The sequence below is a fragment of the Ambystoma mexicanum genome, chromosome 4q (genome assembly GCF_040938575.1).
Source record: "Ambystoma mexicanum isolate Mex_15411 chromosome 4q, UKY_AmexF1_1, whole genome shotgun sequence".
In the NCBI taxonomy this organism is placed as follows: Eukaryota; Metazoa; Chordata; class Amphibia; order Caudata; family Ambystomatidae; genus Ambystoma; species Ambystoma mexicanum.
Window position 1 is genome coordinate 1,314,844,332 of NC_090928.1, and position 15,481 is coordinate 1,314,859,812.

The following is a 15,481-nucleotide window of genomic DNA, read 5'->3' on the forward strand; positions in this document are numbered from 1 at the left end:
CAAACTCAGGTCATCCGGAGCACAGGGGGGGAGGGGAGGCAGCCGGAAGATAGGCCTGTGCAGGTGAAGCGCTTTTGCACCAACGAATTTCGCCGGTATAGTGATAAAAACTCATTCTTTCATCAGCATTGGGGTGCGCATCTCCAGTCCCAAGGAGAGGTGCTTACCGATGGATGGGCAGCAGTTGGAGCTGGGCAGCAGGGTGTGGGGCTGTGCTGGCACTTCCTTCCGTGAGAGGGATGAGGAACTCCCCACGGGCCGCGTTGCAGGACTCCTTGGGCCTCATTACGAGTCAGGCAGAATGGGTTAACAGGCTCCGCTAATGGATGCGGACCCGTTAAACCCATTCCGCCTGATTACGAGGTCCCCTCGCGGGACCCGGTAAGGACGCCTGGTAGAACCAGGCGTCCTTACCGGGTCCCGCGAGGGGACCAGACAGCTAACAACGGGCCGGTCATAATCGGCCCGTTGTTAGCTCCCTGTACCCATTCCCATTGAGCCCTATGGGGGCTGGAATTGGAATGGGGAAGGTCCGGGCCCGGGTTCCCTGAGGGAGGAATTACTGGGCCCTCCAAACTCGGAAAGGCCCTTTAATTACCCATTCAGGGAACCCGGACCCGGTTTTGGAGGCAGCCATGCCGCCAATAGCGGCATGGCTACCGCCAAAGCCGTAATGAGGCCCCTTGTCTTGTTGCGCCTAGAAACACTTGTGTGCAGGCGTGTTATAAATACCATATCATATCCTATAACTTAGATCCCCAGCACGTGCTGCTCAGGTGATGCCCATCAGTGTACGCAGCAAAACGATGTGTTTTAAAGAAGTGTTTAGTTTGTTCATTTATATGTATAGGGCCTCATTACGAGGTGGGAGGTAAGGGATTACAGGCACCGGTGCCGGTAATCCCTTACCTCCCTACTACGAGTTCCCTTTGCGGGTCCTTCCTTAATCTTCAATTCTAAAAACAATTGAAATTCAGTTAAAAAACGCGGTTAAAAGGGACATTATGGTTATGTTGCCCTAATGAAATCCTGTACAATTCAGTAGGAGTGGAGAGAGAAGGCTGTGGCACTGGATAGCAGAGAAGAGGAGAGCGATAGAAGCACTGGCACTGGGCCAGGGAAGAGGAGTGTCAGAGAAGCAGTAGTATTGGGGCAAGGAGGAGGAGTGTGAGAGAAGCAGTGATACTGGGGGCAGAGAAGAGGAGAGCGATAGAAGCACTGGCACTGGACCAGGGAAGAGGAGTGTCAGAGAAGCAGTGGTATTGGGGCAAGGAAAAGGAGTGTGAGAGAAGCAGTGATACTGGGGGGCAGTGGAGAGCGATAGAAGCACTGGTACTGGGCCAGGGAAGAGGAGTATCATAGAAGCAGTGGTGTTGGGGCAAGGAAAAGGAGTGTGAGAGAAGCAGTGATACTGGGGGGCAGTGGAGAGCGATAGAAGCACTGGTACTGGGCCAGGGAAGAGGAGTGTCATAGAAGCAGTGGTATTGGGGCAAGGAAGAGGAGTGTGAGAGAAGCAGTGATACTGGGGGCAGAGAAGAGGAGTGTCAGAGAAGCAGTGGTATTGGGGCAAGGAAGAGGAGTGTGAGAGAATCAGTGATACTGGGGGGCAGTGGAGAACGATAGAAGCACTGGCACTGGGCCAGGGAAGAGGAGTGTCAGAGAAGCAGTAGTATTGGGGCAAGGAGGAGGAGTGTGAGAGAAGCAGTGGTGTTGGGGCAAGGAAAAGGAGTGTGAGAGAAGCAGTGATACTGGGGGGCAGTGGAGAGCGATAGAAGCACTGGTACTGGGCCAGGGAAGAGGAGTGTCATAGAAGCAGTGGTATTGGGGCAAGGAAGAGGAGTGTGAGAGAAGCAGTGATACTGGGGGCAGAGAAGAGGAGTGTCAGAGAAGCAGTGGTATTGGGGCAAGGAAGAGGAGTGTGAGAGAAGCAGTGATACTGGGGGGCAGAGAAGAGGAGAGCGATAGAAGCACTGGCACCGGGCCAGGGAAGAGGAGTGTCATAGAAGCAGTGGTATTGGGGCAAGGAAGAGGAGTGTGAGAGAAGCAGTGATACTGGGGGGCAGTGGAGAGCGATAGAAGCACTGGCACTGGGCCAGGGAAGAGGAGTGTCAGAGAAGCAGTGGTATCGGGGCAAGGAAGAGGAGTGTGAGAGAAGCAGTGATACTGGGGGGCAGAGAAGAGGATAGTGATAGAAGCACTGGCACTAGGCCAGGGAAGATGAGTGTCAGAGAAGCAGTGGTATTGGGGCAAGGAAGAGGAGTGTGAGAGAAGCAGTGATACTGGGGGGCAGAGAAGAGGAGAGCGATAGAAGCACTGGCACTAGGCCAGGGAAGAGGAGTGTCAGAGAAGCAGTGGTATTGGGGCAAAGAAGAGGAGTGTGAGAGAAGCAGTGATACTGGGGGGCAGTGGAGAGCGATAGAAGCACTGGTACTGGGCCAGGGAAGAGGAGTGTCATAGAAGCAGTGGTATTGGGGCAAGGAAGAGGAGTGTGAGAGAAGCAGTGATACTGGGGGCAGAGAAGAGGAGTGTCAGAGAAGCAGTGGTATTGGGGCAAGGAAGAGGAGTGTGAGAGAAGCAGTGATACTGGGGGGCAGAGAAGAGGAGAGCGATAGAAGCACTGGCACTGGGCCAGGGAAGAGGCATGTCAGAGAAGCAGTGGTATTGGGGCAGGGAAGAGGAGTGTGAGAGAAGCAGTGATACTGGGGGGCAGAGACGAGGAGAGTGATGGAAGCACTGGCACTGGGCCAGGGAAGAGGAGTGTCAGATAAGCAGTGATATTGTGGCAAGGAAGAGGAGTGTGAGAGAAGGAGTGATACTGGGGGGCAGAGAAGAGGAGATCGATAGAAGCACTGGCACTGGGCCAGGGAAGAGGAGTGTCAGAGAAGCAGTGGTATTGGGGCAAGGAAGAGGAGTGTGAGAGAAGCAGTGATACTGGGGGCAGAGAAGAGGAGAGCGATAGAAGCACTGGCACTGGGCCAGGGAAGAGGAGTGTCAGAGAAGCAGTGGTATTGGGGCAAGGAAGAGGAGTGTGAGAGAAGCAGTGATACTGAGGGGCAGAGAAGAGGAGAGCGATAGAAGCACTGGCACTGGGCCAGGGAAGAGGAGTTTCAGAGAAGCAGTGGTATCGGGGCAAGGAAGAGGAGTGTGAGAGAAGCAATGATACTGAGGGCAGAGAAGAGGAGAGCGATAGAAGCACTGGCACTGGGCCAGGGAAGAGGAGTGTCAGAGAAGCAGTGGTATTGGGGCAAGGAAGAGGAGTGTGAGAGAAGCAGTGATACTGGGGGGCAGAGAAGAGGAGAGCGATAGAAGCACTGGCACTGGGCCAGGGAAGAGGAGTTTCAGAGAAGCAGTGGTATCGGGGCAAGGAAGAGGAGTGTGAGAGAAGCTGTGATACTGGGGGCAGAGAAGAGGAGAGCGATAGAAGCACTGGCACTGGGCCAGGGAAGAGGAGTGTCAGAGAAGCAGTGGTATTGGGGCAAGGAAGAGGAGTGTGAGAGAAGCAGTGATACTGGGGGACAGAGAAGAGGAGAGTGATAGAATCACTGGCACTGGGCCAGGGAAGAGGAGTGTCATAGAAGCAGTGGTATTGGGGCAAGGAAGAGGCCAGGATAATCTTGCCCACCTTTATGGGGCTATACATAAGGGCACCACTGGATCTACTGAGGCAGCGGAAACTTGCCTTGAGCAGTCCAAATGTCCGTTCTATAGTGCCCCATGAACGATTATGTGCACGGTTGTAGGTCTCTTCGTGCATGTCCCGTGGCCATCTGACGGCTCCAGGCACGCACCCCCTAACACCCTCCTCAACACCCCCCTCCTCACATCCAAATGACCTGCACATGGGCAGATCGGCGCTTTACTATCCCCAGCCAAATGCGGGTGTACATGGCAGCAGTCCTAGCACAGCTGTGTTGCATGTGCCACCTGCACAGTGCCTGCAGCTGTGACCACACAACACATGCATGAGTGTGGAATTCCATGCCGGCAGCACTGCATGCCTGCACAATGTAATGCTGCACGATCACCATGTTGCATGTAACTGGGCAATTGTTAGCCAGGCTGGTCACTGACATCATGCCTTTCAATGACCCACAGGCACATCATCTGACACGGACGGCGGGCAACCAGATACATCGAGGGGCACCAGCCGCACAAGGTGGACGTCACAATGCCCGTTAACTTCCCATGACAGTTCATCTGGCACTGGGCACGTCCCAACTGCCACCATGTGCTAAGACAGATTTCTGAACTTTGACCTGGTGGCCAGAGGTTCAGAAGGCCAGCCCAGTTTCTTGGAACAGGATCACCTTCTGGACAAGCCCGACCAATCAGGGTAGCATTGGCGGTGGTCAAGACTAGGTCTCAGGAGGGGTGAGGGTGACTGAAAGACCTCAATGAGCACACAGAGTAAAGGACACTTACATATTACTCCCAGTCCGGTGTAGATATATTAAAAATACAAATACATTTTTGTTCAAGGCCTTTGAGTTTCAACACATTAGTTATTAACAGTAACACTTCTAAACCAACACAATCCTACTAAGATTCATATATACAAGACCAAAGGGGCCTAAAGGGTTAATGCACGAAATGGGTCCACAACCTAGACAAGGGAAGGAAGCAGGTAGTGCACAGAGTCTTTAGTCCCTTCTGCAGCAAACACAATCCTAACTAAAAGGCAGCCCAGTCCATAAGATGAGGAGCCTATTTCTCAAATGTACTTGCAATGCTGGCGCATGCGTTAATGCAGATGGGCAAAACAGGGTCTCTTGAAGGGTCTGTAGCAGCTCAGGAAGGTGAGGTGATGCAGAATAAGTTCCCACTATTCGTGGAGGGTCCCCAACAGGGCAGAGCAGGTTCCAAAACTTGGGAATAGTTCTCTAGTTCACACTCAGTGGAAAGGAGAGGAGCACTCATGGGCCACTCATGTGTAAAAATGGATAGATGCCCTAGGGGCCACCGGTTAGCATTACAGTTACTCACCGACCCCCTGCGCACTCCGGACCAAACTTCGGCAGTCGAGTCCACTTCGGTTGCAGGTTCAAATGAGGCAGTATCGTGGCTCTGCGGCTTTCAGCGATGAAGATACAGTGTTGTTTGTTTCTTTTATTCGTTTGTTTTCTTTGCTTATATAGCGCACCAAACCCACAGGTATCTGGGCCCTTTTCTGCGCTTTCAGCGATGAAGATACAGCGTTGTTTGTTTCTTTTATTCGTTTGTTTTCTTTGCTTATATAGCACACCGAACCGACAGGTATCTGGGCCCTTTTCTGCAGCTTTCAGCAATGAAGATACAGCGTTGTTTGTTTCTTTTATTTGTTTGTTTTCTTTGCTTATATAGCACACCGAACCCACAGGTATCTGGGCCCTTTTCTTAGGTACATGGTTACAATGTTTATACGATACAATAATAGATGCAATAGAATATACAGTAATTAAATGTAGCATTATACAAATCTGTGCAGAGCAGAAGATATATACAGTGCATTTAAGTTCATAACAGAGCTTTTGCCATGGGTTACATGAAGGTTGCGCCTGTTCTTAGGCGTTTCCAAGCTGAGCTATGGCAAGTCAAAAGGAAAGCAGGGTCAGGTAGTCACGATCGCACAGGGTAGCTGAAGTACATTAATCGGCTTGTGAGAACAGTCAGGTCTTTACTTTCTTCCAGAAGGAGAGGAACATGGGGTGATTCCTGAATGCTAGAAGTAACTTGTTCCATGTCTTAGCCGCAAGCACTGGAAAGCTACTTCCTCCCGCTTTGTCGAGTTTAAATTTAGGAATGTTAAAACAGTGGACATAGTTAGATCTAGTGGGTCTGGTGGACTCTTTTCTGGAGAATTTGTCTTTCAGATATTTGGGAGCTGAGTTGTTTAGGCATGTATTAGTAATCATGAGCGTTCTAAAGGTGATCCTATCTTGGATAGGGAGCCAGTTGGTGTTTCAACGGATTTGTGAGATGTGGTTAGATCGCGTAATACCTAAGGCAGTTCTGAGTGTGTTGTTTTGTAGAACTTGAAGCTTGTGAAGGTTCCTCTGCCTAGTGCCCAAGTAGAGAGTATTACAATAATCCAGTTTGGATAGTATAAGGGCTCTAGCACGGGTGATACAGCTATTAGTGGACAGAAATGGTCTGCAGGCATTTATCAATTTTGCTGTATAGGTGGTAGAAGGAGAACTGCCATTGTTTTGTCTTTGAAGGGTTAGGGCAGAGTCTAGGTAAAAGCCTACCGTTTTTGCTTCCTTGTCAACTTTGATGAGATTGCCGTCAATTTTAAACAAGGAGCATTTAGTACCTATTATGTTAAGTCTTAACTTCGAGCCAATTAGCAAGAGCTTGGTTTTGTCGTTGTTTAGACAAAGGCCATGATTGGCCATCCAAGCCTGAATTTTGCTGTAGATTTCATTTAGGAGTATGGAGTCTGATTGTTCGTCACCTGAGAGAGTGATGAGTATCTGCGCATCATCTGCATAATTCATATATGATATGCCTAGATCATCTAGATGGTCAAACAGAAGCTTAGTGAAAATGTTGTAGAGGGTAGGGGAAGACACAGGAGCCTTGCGGGACTCCACATGTTATGGGGAGGAGTCGGCTGAAACAGTTGGGGAGAAGACCCGCATGGATCTGTCCTCCAGAAAGGAATTGACCCACGCTGCAGCTTTGGGGGAGAAGGAGACAGCTGAGTTGAGGTGGTTGGTTAGGATGTTGTGATCTACTAAGTCGAACACTGCCGACAAAGTCCAATAGGAGGAGAAGAGCAGGCTTTCCGTTGTCCCTAGCATCATCCATTCGGAGTTTCAGATCCAACAGTGCCGTTTCTGTCCTGTGTCTCGGTCTGAAGCCAGCTTGTCTGAGACCTAAGAGATTATTAGTCTCAAGATGGTTTTGGATCTGGACATAGGCAGCCTTATCTAAGATTATTAGGCCGAAGGGCACTGTGGTGATGGGTCTGAAATTGGTGGGAATATTTCGATCAAGATTTGGTTTTTTGATAAGGGGTATGACCCAAGCGTCTTTAAGATTTTTGGGAACAGTGCAGGATGGGAAAGAGGCGTTTGTGAAGGAGGTGATAAAAGGTGCAAATTCTTTGGCTCCTTCTTTTATGATAGAGGCGGAGCAAGTGTCTCCTTTGCACCTAGATGTCTTTAGGCTTTTGATAATGGCCTCGACCTCTGTATTGGTGACAGGGGTGAATTCAAAGACGTTGCAGTGGGCTGGGGGCTTGGATTGGGTAGTGTATTGTCTACTTTGCAAATTTTGGCAGTGGTTAATAAGCTATTTCTTTTCACTTCTATTTTTGATTGGAGGAGAGAGATTTTGTTGAGTAGGGCCTTTTGGATACTAGTGCACCATTGGACGTCTTTCTTACATGAGTCTGGAGGGGTGATGGGAGATTCCAGTTCTTTGAGGATAGTGAAAAGCTCCTTGGTGCTAGATTTGGCATTACATATTCTATTGTTGTAGTTTTCCCTTTTTGTTTCGAGGAGGGCAGTTTTGTAGATGTCTGAGGCAGTTGTAAAATGATCCTTGTTCAGCATTGATGGCTTTTTTCTCCAGGCTGCCTCTAAATCTCTTTTACCTTTTCAGAGAGTGTTTAGCTCGGTGGTGAACCATTTGTTCAAGTCTGCTAGAGGTTTAGCTTTGCTTAGTTTAAGAGGGGCCAGTTGGTCTAGTACCATTAGAAGGTTCTGGTTATATAGATCTACCATAGTGGTAGGGTCTTGGTCGGAGAACGGCTGGTAGTGGGCGATGGGGTGAAGCAATGGGAGTATGCTTTCTAGAGAGATAAAGCGGTTGTTTCTAGGTAAGGCTGGGGGGGGGGGTTGGAAGACCTTAGGCGATAGTTGTTTGGCGTCAAGGATTTCAAAGGAGATGACCTTATGATCTGATCATGCACATGGCGTATTAGAGCAAATTTTTGTGTTACAGTTAAGGTCTGCTATCTGCCCTTGCAGTGAGTGGGGTCAGATATCCTTAGTGAGAAACCGAGTTCTGAAATGGTGTTTTGAATGGCTGAGGCATTGGAGCCTAGGTTGTCGTGTAGGCCGAGATTCAAGTCACCTAGAAGCAAGATTTTCGAACTAGGTTTTGTATTTTGTGTAAGGAGGTCATTTATGTCTTCCTCGAAGGAGGATAGTTGGCCCGCTGGTCAATATAAGATGTGGATAAGGAAAGTCCGCTCAGCTGAAAGAGGGACTTTCACTGACAGGAGTTCACCTGAGGGGAAAGCGAAGCGGTCACTTTCTCTGATGGCTAGAGAGTTTACCCCACCTCCTCTCTTGGAAATTCTGTCAGATCTAGTGGTGTCTAGTCAAATGGTCGACAGTGAATTGGTCGACAGACAATTGGTCGATTGAATATGGTCGAATTACATTTTGGTCTAAATACAATTTGGTCGACAATATTTATTTTTGGTCGAAATGAAACATACACTTTTTAGAATTAAATATTTATTATATTGCATTTTGTAACATTAAATATTTATTTTATTGCATTTTGTAACTTTAATGCATCTTATTGTGTATTACCATCTTTACCATCTTAAACTTCTTAAACTATGTAATGTTAACTTTTACAAATAATTAAATATACTAACACTCCTGTTTCAAAAAAATAAATGTGTATTTCTTTTCCAACACTTGGTGGCGCTATTGTATTAGTTTTGCATAGCATATTTACAATACATTTAGTAAATATTATCATTCGTGACGTGTTACGTTTACGACGTAGACGCCATTTTGGAAGTTCCGTGTTCGTGGTTCGAGACCTGTTGCTCGCGCTCCTGGATTTTCTGATGGATTTTTTTTATTTTTGGGATTTTTTCGATGCTTTTCAAAATGGATTTTTCGCGATCGGATGCTTATATTCACATGGATCGTGTTTCGGAAGGAGTTTTTCAAGGATTTGGAGATGTTCACCGCAACGGATGTATTTTTTTTGCAAAGCCCGGATTCCTATTTTTCATGGATTTTAATGGATTTTCAAATGTTTTTTTTTTCTTGGATTTATCGATGGTTTTACTAATGGATTTCCACCGTCTGGATGTTTTTTTCGCCGGATTCTGTTCAAGATCGGTTTTTTTCATGGATTTTGGTGTTCAACTGCAGCTGATTTTTTCATTTTGTAACGTGAGGAGTTCTGCTTTTCATGGTTTTTGATGGTGTGCGTGTTTTTTGTGGATTTTGTTTTTTTGCCATTGATGGATTTAGCAGTGAGCCCCTTTTTGGAGTCGGTTTCCTGTAGTTGGTGAATGGTTTTCGTGCCTGGAGCTGGTGTTTTCTGTCCAGTGAGTTTTTTTATTCATTTTTAACATTTCAAATTGTACGCCACTGCTTCCAGGAACTGTAAAGGCTCTGTATTTGTAAAATTGTGTACTATGCTTGCAATTCTATCTTCACGGTCTCTGTATTTATTTTGGTTACTGGTTGGTTTTCTAGTGATAGTGTCTGGGATAGTTTTATTTCTTGTCTATTTTGTTCAGTTTTAAGACTTTTGAGGAAGTGCCATAGTGTCAGGTTATTAGAATTAAATTCCTTATTTATCTTGCTGTGCCAACCTTCCTGTACGTTGTTTGTTCTGGGTCTTTTTTTTATCACTGATGTATAGCAATTCCATATTTTAATGCTATATTTTCCATTTCGTCTCGTTCCTTGTCTCGTAAATTGGCCAATCCATGTGTTTTCCATGTAGTCAAGTAAGTTACACAATTGTTCTTCATGATTAGTATAGTAATTAGATGCAATCAAAGTATCATAATATTTAGTAACCATGTCCTCTTTCACAAATGCTAAAGCGCATAATCTCTTTATTTGGTGCTGAAATTCCGTATCTTCTATGTACAACGTCCGTAATCCTAATTTTTTAATTCGTCTCCACAATGATTGACTAAAATGAAAAAAACAACCTTGAATACGAGTTTCTGGATACATTTTTGAAAATGCGTTCATTTGTCCCTGTTCATAGTCCATGATTAACGTTTCTGGGTTTTTATCTGGCAGTGATTCGTGAATTAATTTGTATATACAGCTGTATAGTTCTTCTGTTTTTCCTGGCATTAACACGAAAATTAGAGGTATAACAGTGTCATTTATTGTTCCATGAATGCTATAAAATTGATGAAAAGGTGTTGGACAGGTTTTAAACGTGGCGTCTCCATGCCAAGTGTTTGAATTTCCCAAGTGCGTTATGTTCTGAAAAGTAGTAAAAAATTAACATTTTCTCATTCTTTATGTCTATAGATTTCCATAGAAACTGCTCTCCTTTTTCTGTTACTTGTAATACATCGGGTATAAACATATTTTCATAATTTTGTGGTGCTACGGGAAAGTTTTCTTTTTGTTGTTTCTGTCTATTTACATTCCGTTTTACTGTTTTCGTATTTAGCATCTGTGCCGTTATATGAAGCGGTAAACTCCCATATGTCTTGGCTACTTGTGAAGTCGATGCTTCATTTATATTCTTCTCTACATTTTCCTTCAATTCGTTAAGCGTTTTCTTTATGAAAACTGCCGTAGTGTCCGGCATATGGTTATGTTCACAAGTCAAACGTATGTTTTCGCCTTCCGTTATTGCTCTTCCTTTGCATGTATTTGCCTTGTACTCCTTACACTTCCAATAGCTTTTTTCCTGTCTTGTGCATTCCTTATTGTATATATATCCTTCATACGTTAATTGTGCTGCGCCCCTTTGTGATTTTATGAATGCCATTTTTTTGTATGAAGCCGTATCTGAAAAAACAAATTTTTGAAATTAATCTACCTATTTTGTTATTATGTTCGGTAAAACAGCGTGTAGTTCAGTGTTTGTTTCTCAAAAATGCAAAATTGATTATATAAATCGTTAAAAAACATTCGGTTTCTAATTCTATTTGCGGGACGGTTTGCATTTCTATATCAATAAAGATCTAAAAAAAAAAAATTGGGGGGTTCAGGGTGAACCTCCCCATTTATAAAGTATAAAATTGTGTGAACCACTCTTTAACTTGCTTATTTAGTGTTTTTAACTCACCGTTTTTTTCTAGTCACGTATATGGCCTTCACTTGCGTGTTTTGTACAGCTGATCTCTCTGTCACTTTCCTGACGCAATGACAGTTTGTTTATAACCGTCATCTGTGATCATAGGTATCGTATAAGGTGCTTTACTCTTCACTTAATGTTTTCTCCTGCGACCTTCTTTTATGTTAATCGTTCTTTCGACCCGTGTATATTATTTATGTGAGTGTCGACCATTTGACTTTCGACCAGTTTGAATCGATGTAATGACCTTTTTACATTGTGTACATGGGATGTCGACCATTTGACATTCGACCAAATTGTTTCGATCAATTTGTATTTCGATCATGTTTTTTCGACCATTTGACCTATAACCAGATCTAGTGATATTATACTCATCTGGGACAGCTAGTAGAAGAGCAGGGCCTGCAGCTGAGTGAAGCCAAATTTCTGTAATTGCCAAGAAGTCTAATGTATTGGTAGTAATTAGCTCTGAGATGTCTAGGGCATGGGCAATTAGATATCTGCATTGATGAAGGCTCCTTTAGTAGAGATGGCTTCTGGATGTGATGGATTGGCATTAGGCGTCTGTGGTGTGGAGGGTAGTGGGGTGCAAGAATGTATTGCAGTTGTGTCGTTGTGTGTAGAGGTCTTGTGTTGTGCATAGTGCTTAGCAGAAGTACAGGAGTCAAGTCTTTTGTTTCTACCAGTGATGGAGCAAGGTAGAATCATGGTTGACGGTGCTGTCTCGTACAGAGTGGGTTTGAAGAGCGTGGGAAAATGGCAGTTCGGTTTATGGTGCACAATGTCTAGATCCTGCTGGTCTGCTGTAGGCCAGTGTGTGTAGGGGTAAACTATGTCAATGGTGGAGATAAGTTACAATAGGATTAGAAGCCAGGAGAGGCAGATGCTCCGGCATGTATAGGATGCTTTCCACCAGATCGCCATGGGTAAGATGGGCTTTGATTAATAGTTAGGAGACAGATTGTTGAGTACATTTCAGAGCCGCTAGCTTCCATCTGGACCTGGTTGTTGGTGAGTGCAGCGGTAGCTAGGCAACGTAAACTGATAGAGACAGGCCACGAAGGCGCAAAGTTGTCGATACGCGTGCTAGTGTAGTGAGAGTAGGATATGCAATACCACTCCACATGCAATAATAGTGGGCGATCGATTGCCGCCTTGGCATCTGTGGTACAATTACAGGTCAGCAAGCAGTTGGTCTAGGAAGCACTAAAGGTTCTGCACATATCATGCATGTATCATATGGATCAATGGGAACATGAAGCGGGCAGTTAATTATGGCAGCGGGAAATCCCTAGAGCAACTCATGTCAGATGCAAGACGTGCATGTGTCAGGCGCTTGGCAGGAGGCACAGTAAATACCCGTGAAATGGGGGAAACTTCACCTGATAATGTCCATAAGCGTACAACGTGAGGCACACTTCAATTAATAGTCGCACGTTAAGTTAACAATAGCCATAGTCACACAGCGTAAGGCAGTCCTTCAATTAATAATAGCACGTCACTTGATAATGTCAATAAGCGCACAATGTGAGGCCGCATTTCCATTAATAGTAGCACGTCAAATTAATAAAGGCAATGGGTGCACATTGTGGGGCAGCAGAGGTCGGAAGCAGAGGTAAATGCACACTTCAAAGGGTACAGATCAAATAAGGCAACAGGTACATTTGAGCGGCAAGGCTGTCTGTAGAGAGATACTCGCCATGGGCGAGAGCTATGTTTATTGCATGGCTTTTACAAATGATTTTGTACACTATCTGGTGAAGAGGTTCGAAACATAAGACATGGTAAGTGACAAGTGAAGGCAATTTTAACGTTAAGAATTACAGAAAAGCAACGCTGGAGTCCAGAAGTCCCAGAGTGGGAACCGCAGCTAAATCGATCGATAGGTAAGATTGATCAGAGGCGGCGTAATGTTTGTTGATGGACGAAGTTATTCCGCAATATTGTGCATGGGCTGCAGGTTAATGTATAGAGGTAGTAAGGTCGCGCGCTACATGCTACGGTGTAGTGGCATGGCGGATCAGGATATTGGATCATAAATCATTCAGTAACGCAGGGGAGGATACCATATGTAACGTTTAAGCAAAGTTAGTTTGAGAGTAGTGAGGAATCGGATTGGCTTACCTTAGGCCACTTTATGGTGAGAGGATGGGCAATTGGTGGTAAGAGATCTGCACAACAGTGTGACAGAGTTTAGGGGCTTGGCATGCTTGTTGTGCTCCGTCAGGCTCAGTCAGGAGCCTTTAACACGGCCTTCGACACAAGCCGGCATCCGCCTACCGGCGGATTCTATTGGCTGTTATGGGGTGGGCACCCAATCAGCTGGTGGTCAGCGTCTCGTGCGGATGAGGTCACACTGTAATCTGCGATCAGGCCACGGCGACCATCTTAGAGAAGGATGGCGCTCTATTATAGGAATGCAGAGGCCACAGTGTAACGTTCTTTTTGCAGATATTTCAAATTAAAGAAGCAGTAAATGCTTCTATGTAGCTCTGTAAGACAAAGACAGGCAAAGTGGGTGATTCCCAAACGGGATTCCCAAACGGGACAGTGACAGTGGCGATTTCTCTGCTCCTGGTGGATGGATCAGGCCAGTTCCGCTGTAGCAGGCTTTAAGGCACAGAGGAGTACAGCTGCAATGAGTTTGCAAAGTTCATCACCACGGCTTGGCGACACAGTAAACGCATGTACTCTGGTTTGGGCACTCTCTCTTTACTCCAGACCTGGGAATGCCAAGTGAACGAAATTCAGTGTGACTGTCATGAACACAGAGCTTGCAGTGTAGCAAGTTCAAGGGCCTCCTTGAAACAGCGGTGGATTCAGAGCAAAGGTCCTGTGCAAGCTGGTCAGACCACTGGTTGGCCCAGGGACACTTCCGAGAAGGCTTACTTGCAGGGCTTGATGAAGGTGCCGAGAATAGCTGGTCCCACTATTCCAATGGATCAAAGTGTCTTCGCAGACCTTCTAGGATGACTAGATGCAGAGTGGTCCAGCGGGACGACAGTGTGCTCAGGGTGCCAAACCTTCCAGCGGGTCACCAGTGATTCCTCGACTTGTCTTCTTAGTTTCAGGATACTTGGATCCTATCCTTCGTTCAGTGAGAACTCCAGAGATCAACATGGTATGGGTGTTTGGAGCCTTCTCTTATCCAAAATCTCCTTCACACCAAAATGAAGAGGACCCAATGGGAGATCTGCTCACATACAGGCACACCATACGTGGACCAATCATGGACCATGGTGGTCCCAGGCATTCACAGCACATCAGACTCTCTGGCGCCCAGGATGTCTATTGGAACCAGACAGTCCAGCCCACATCCTGGAAGCACACACAAAAGGCAAGCAGAAGCCTGGGAAAGCTTGGCGTTTCGCGGGAGAATGCACGCTCAAATAAGGACTGACCCGGGTCGGCTCGACCTGGGGACAGTGAAGGGGTAAGATGGCCAAAGGACAGGACAAAGAACCTTCTGGCATGGCCATTTTGGAGCCACGCCACCTATTCGTGCCAAAGGCGATAACCAAGGTTTACCGGGCAGGAAAGGGTGAAAAATACTTGAAAAGATAAGCTGCCACCAGCCCTGTCCAAGGTACATCTGCACTTCTCCTAAAAAATCCTTTGAGAGTATCTAGGGCCTTTAGAAATGACAGGAAGACCCAAGTGCACTGTACTGTAAGGTACTTTGTGCACTTGTTACATGTTGCAGAAAAGTTGCAACATTGACAAGGACTAAGGGAAACAAAGGGCCTCATTACGACCTCTGCGGTAGCCATGCCGCTATTGGCGGCATGGCTGCCGCTGAAATCGCGTCCGGGTCCGGGTTCCCACAATGGGGAATTACCGGGCCATTACGAGTTCGAAGGGCCCGGTAATTCATCCCTCCAGGAACCCGGGCCCGGACCTTCCCCATTCCCATTTCAGCCCCCATTCGGCTGAATGGGAATGGGAGAGGGAGCAAACAACGGGCCGATTACGAGTGGCCCGTTGTTTGCTCCCTCTTCCCCTCGCAGGACCCGGTAAGGACGCCTGGTTTTACCAGGCGTCCTTACCGGGTCCCGCGAGGAGAACTCGTAATGTGGCGGAACAGGTTTAACGGGTCCGCCTCCTTTTGCGGAGCCCGTTAACCGTTCCGCCAGGGTCATAATGAGGCCCAAAGTCTCCCAGTACTGACTGTCTTAAGGGCATGTCAGTTTCCCCATAAAAAGTGAGCGAAAACCGAGCAGAGTGCAGCTGAAGAATGTGCTCCCCAGACAAAGTCAGACTAAGGTGTTTAAACAGCAGCAAAAAGTTGGGGGTACACACATGGAAGGACAATTCCCTATGAAATGGAAATCTTTCCTAACACTCGCCCCTTCCAGGCCAAGGACAGGGGGAATTAAACCACCCCTGCATGAGTGTCATGTTCAGGTCGGTTAAACATTCTGGACAACCCATCGGCATTGCTATGTTGGACCCCTGGCCTATGCTG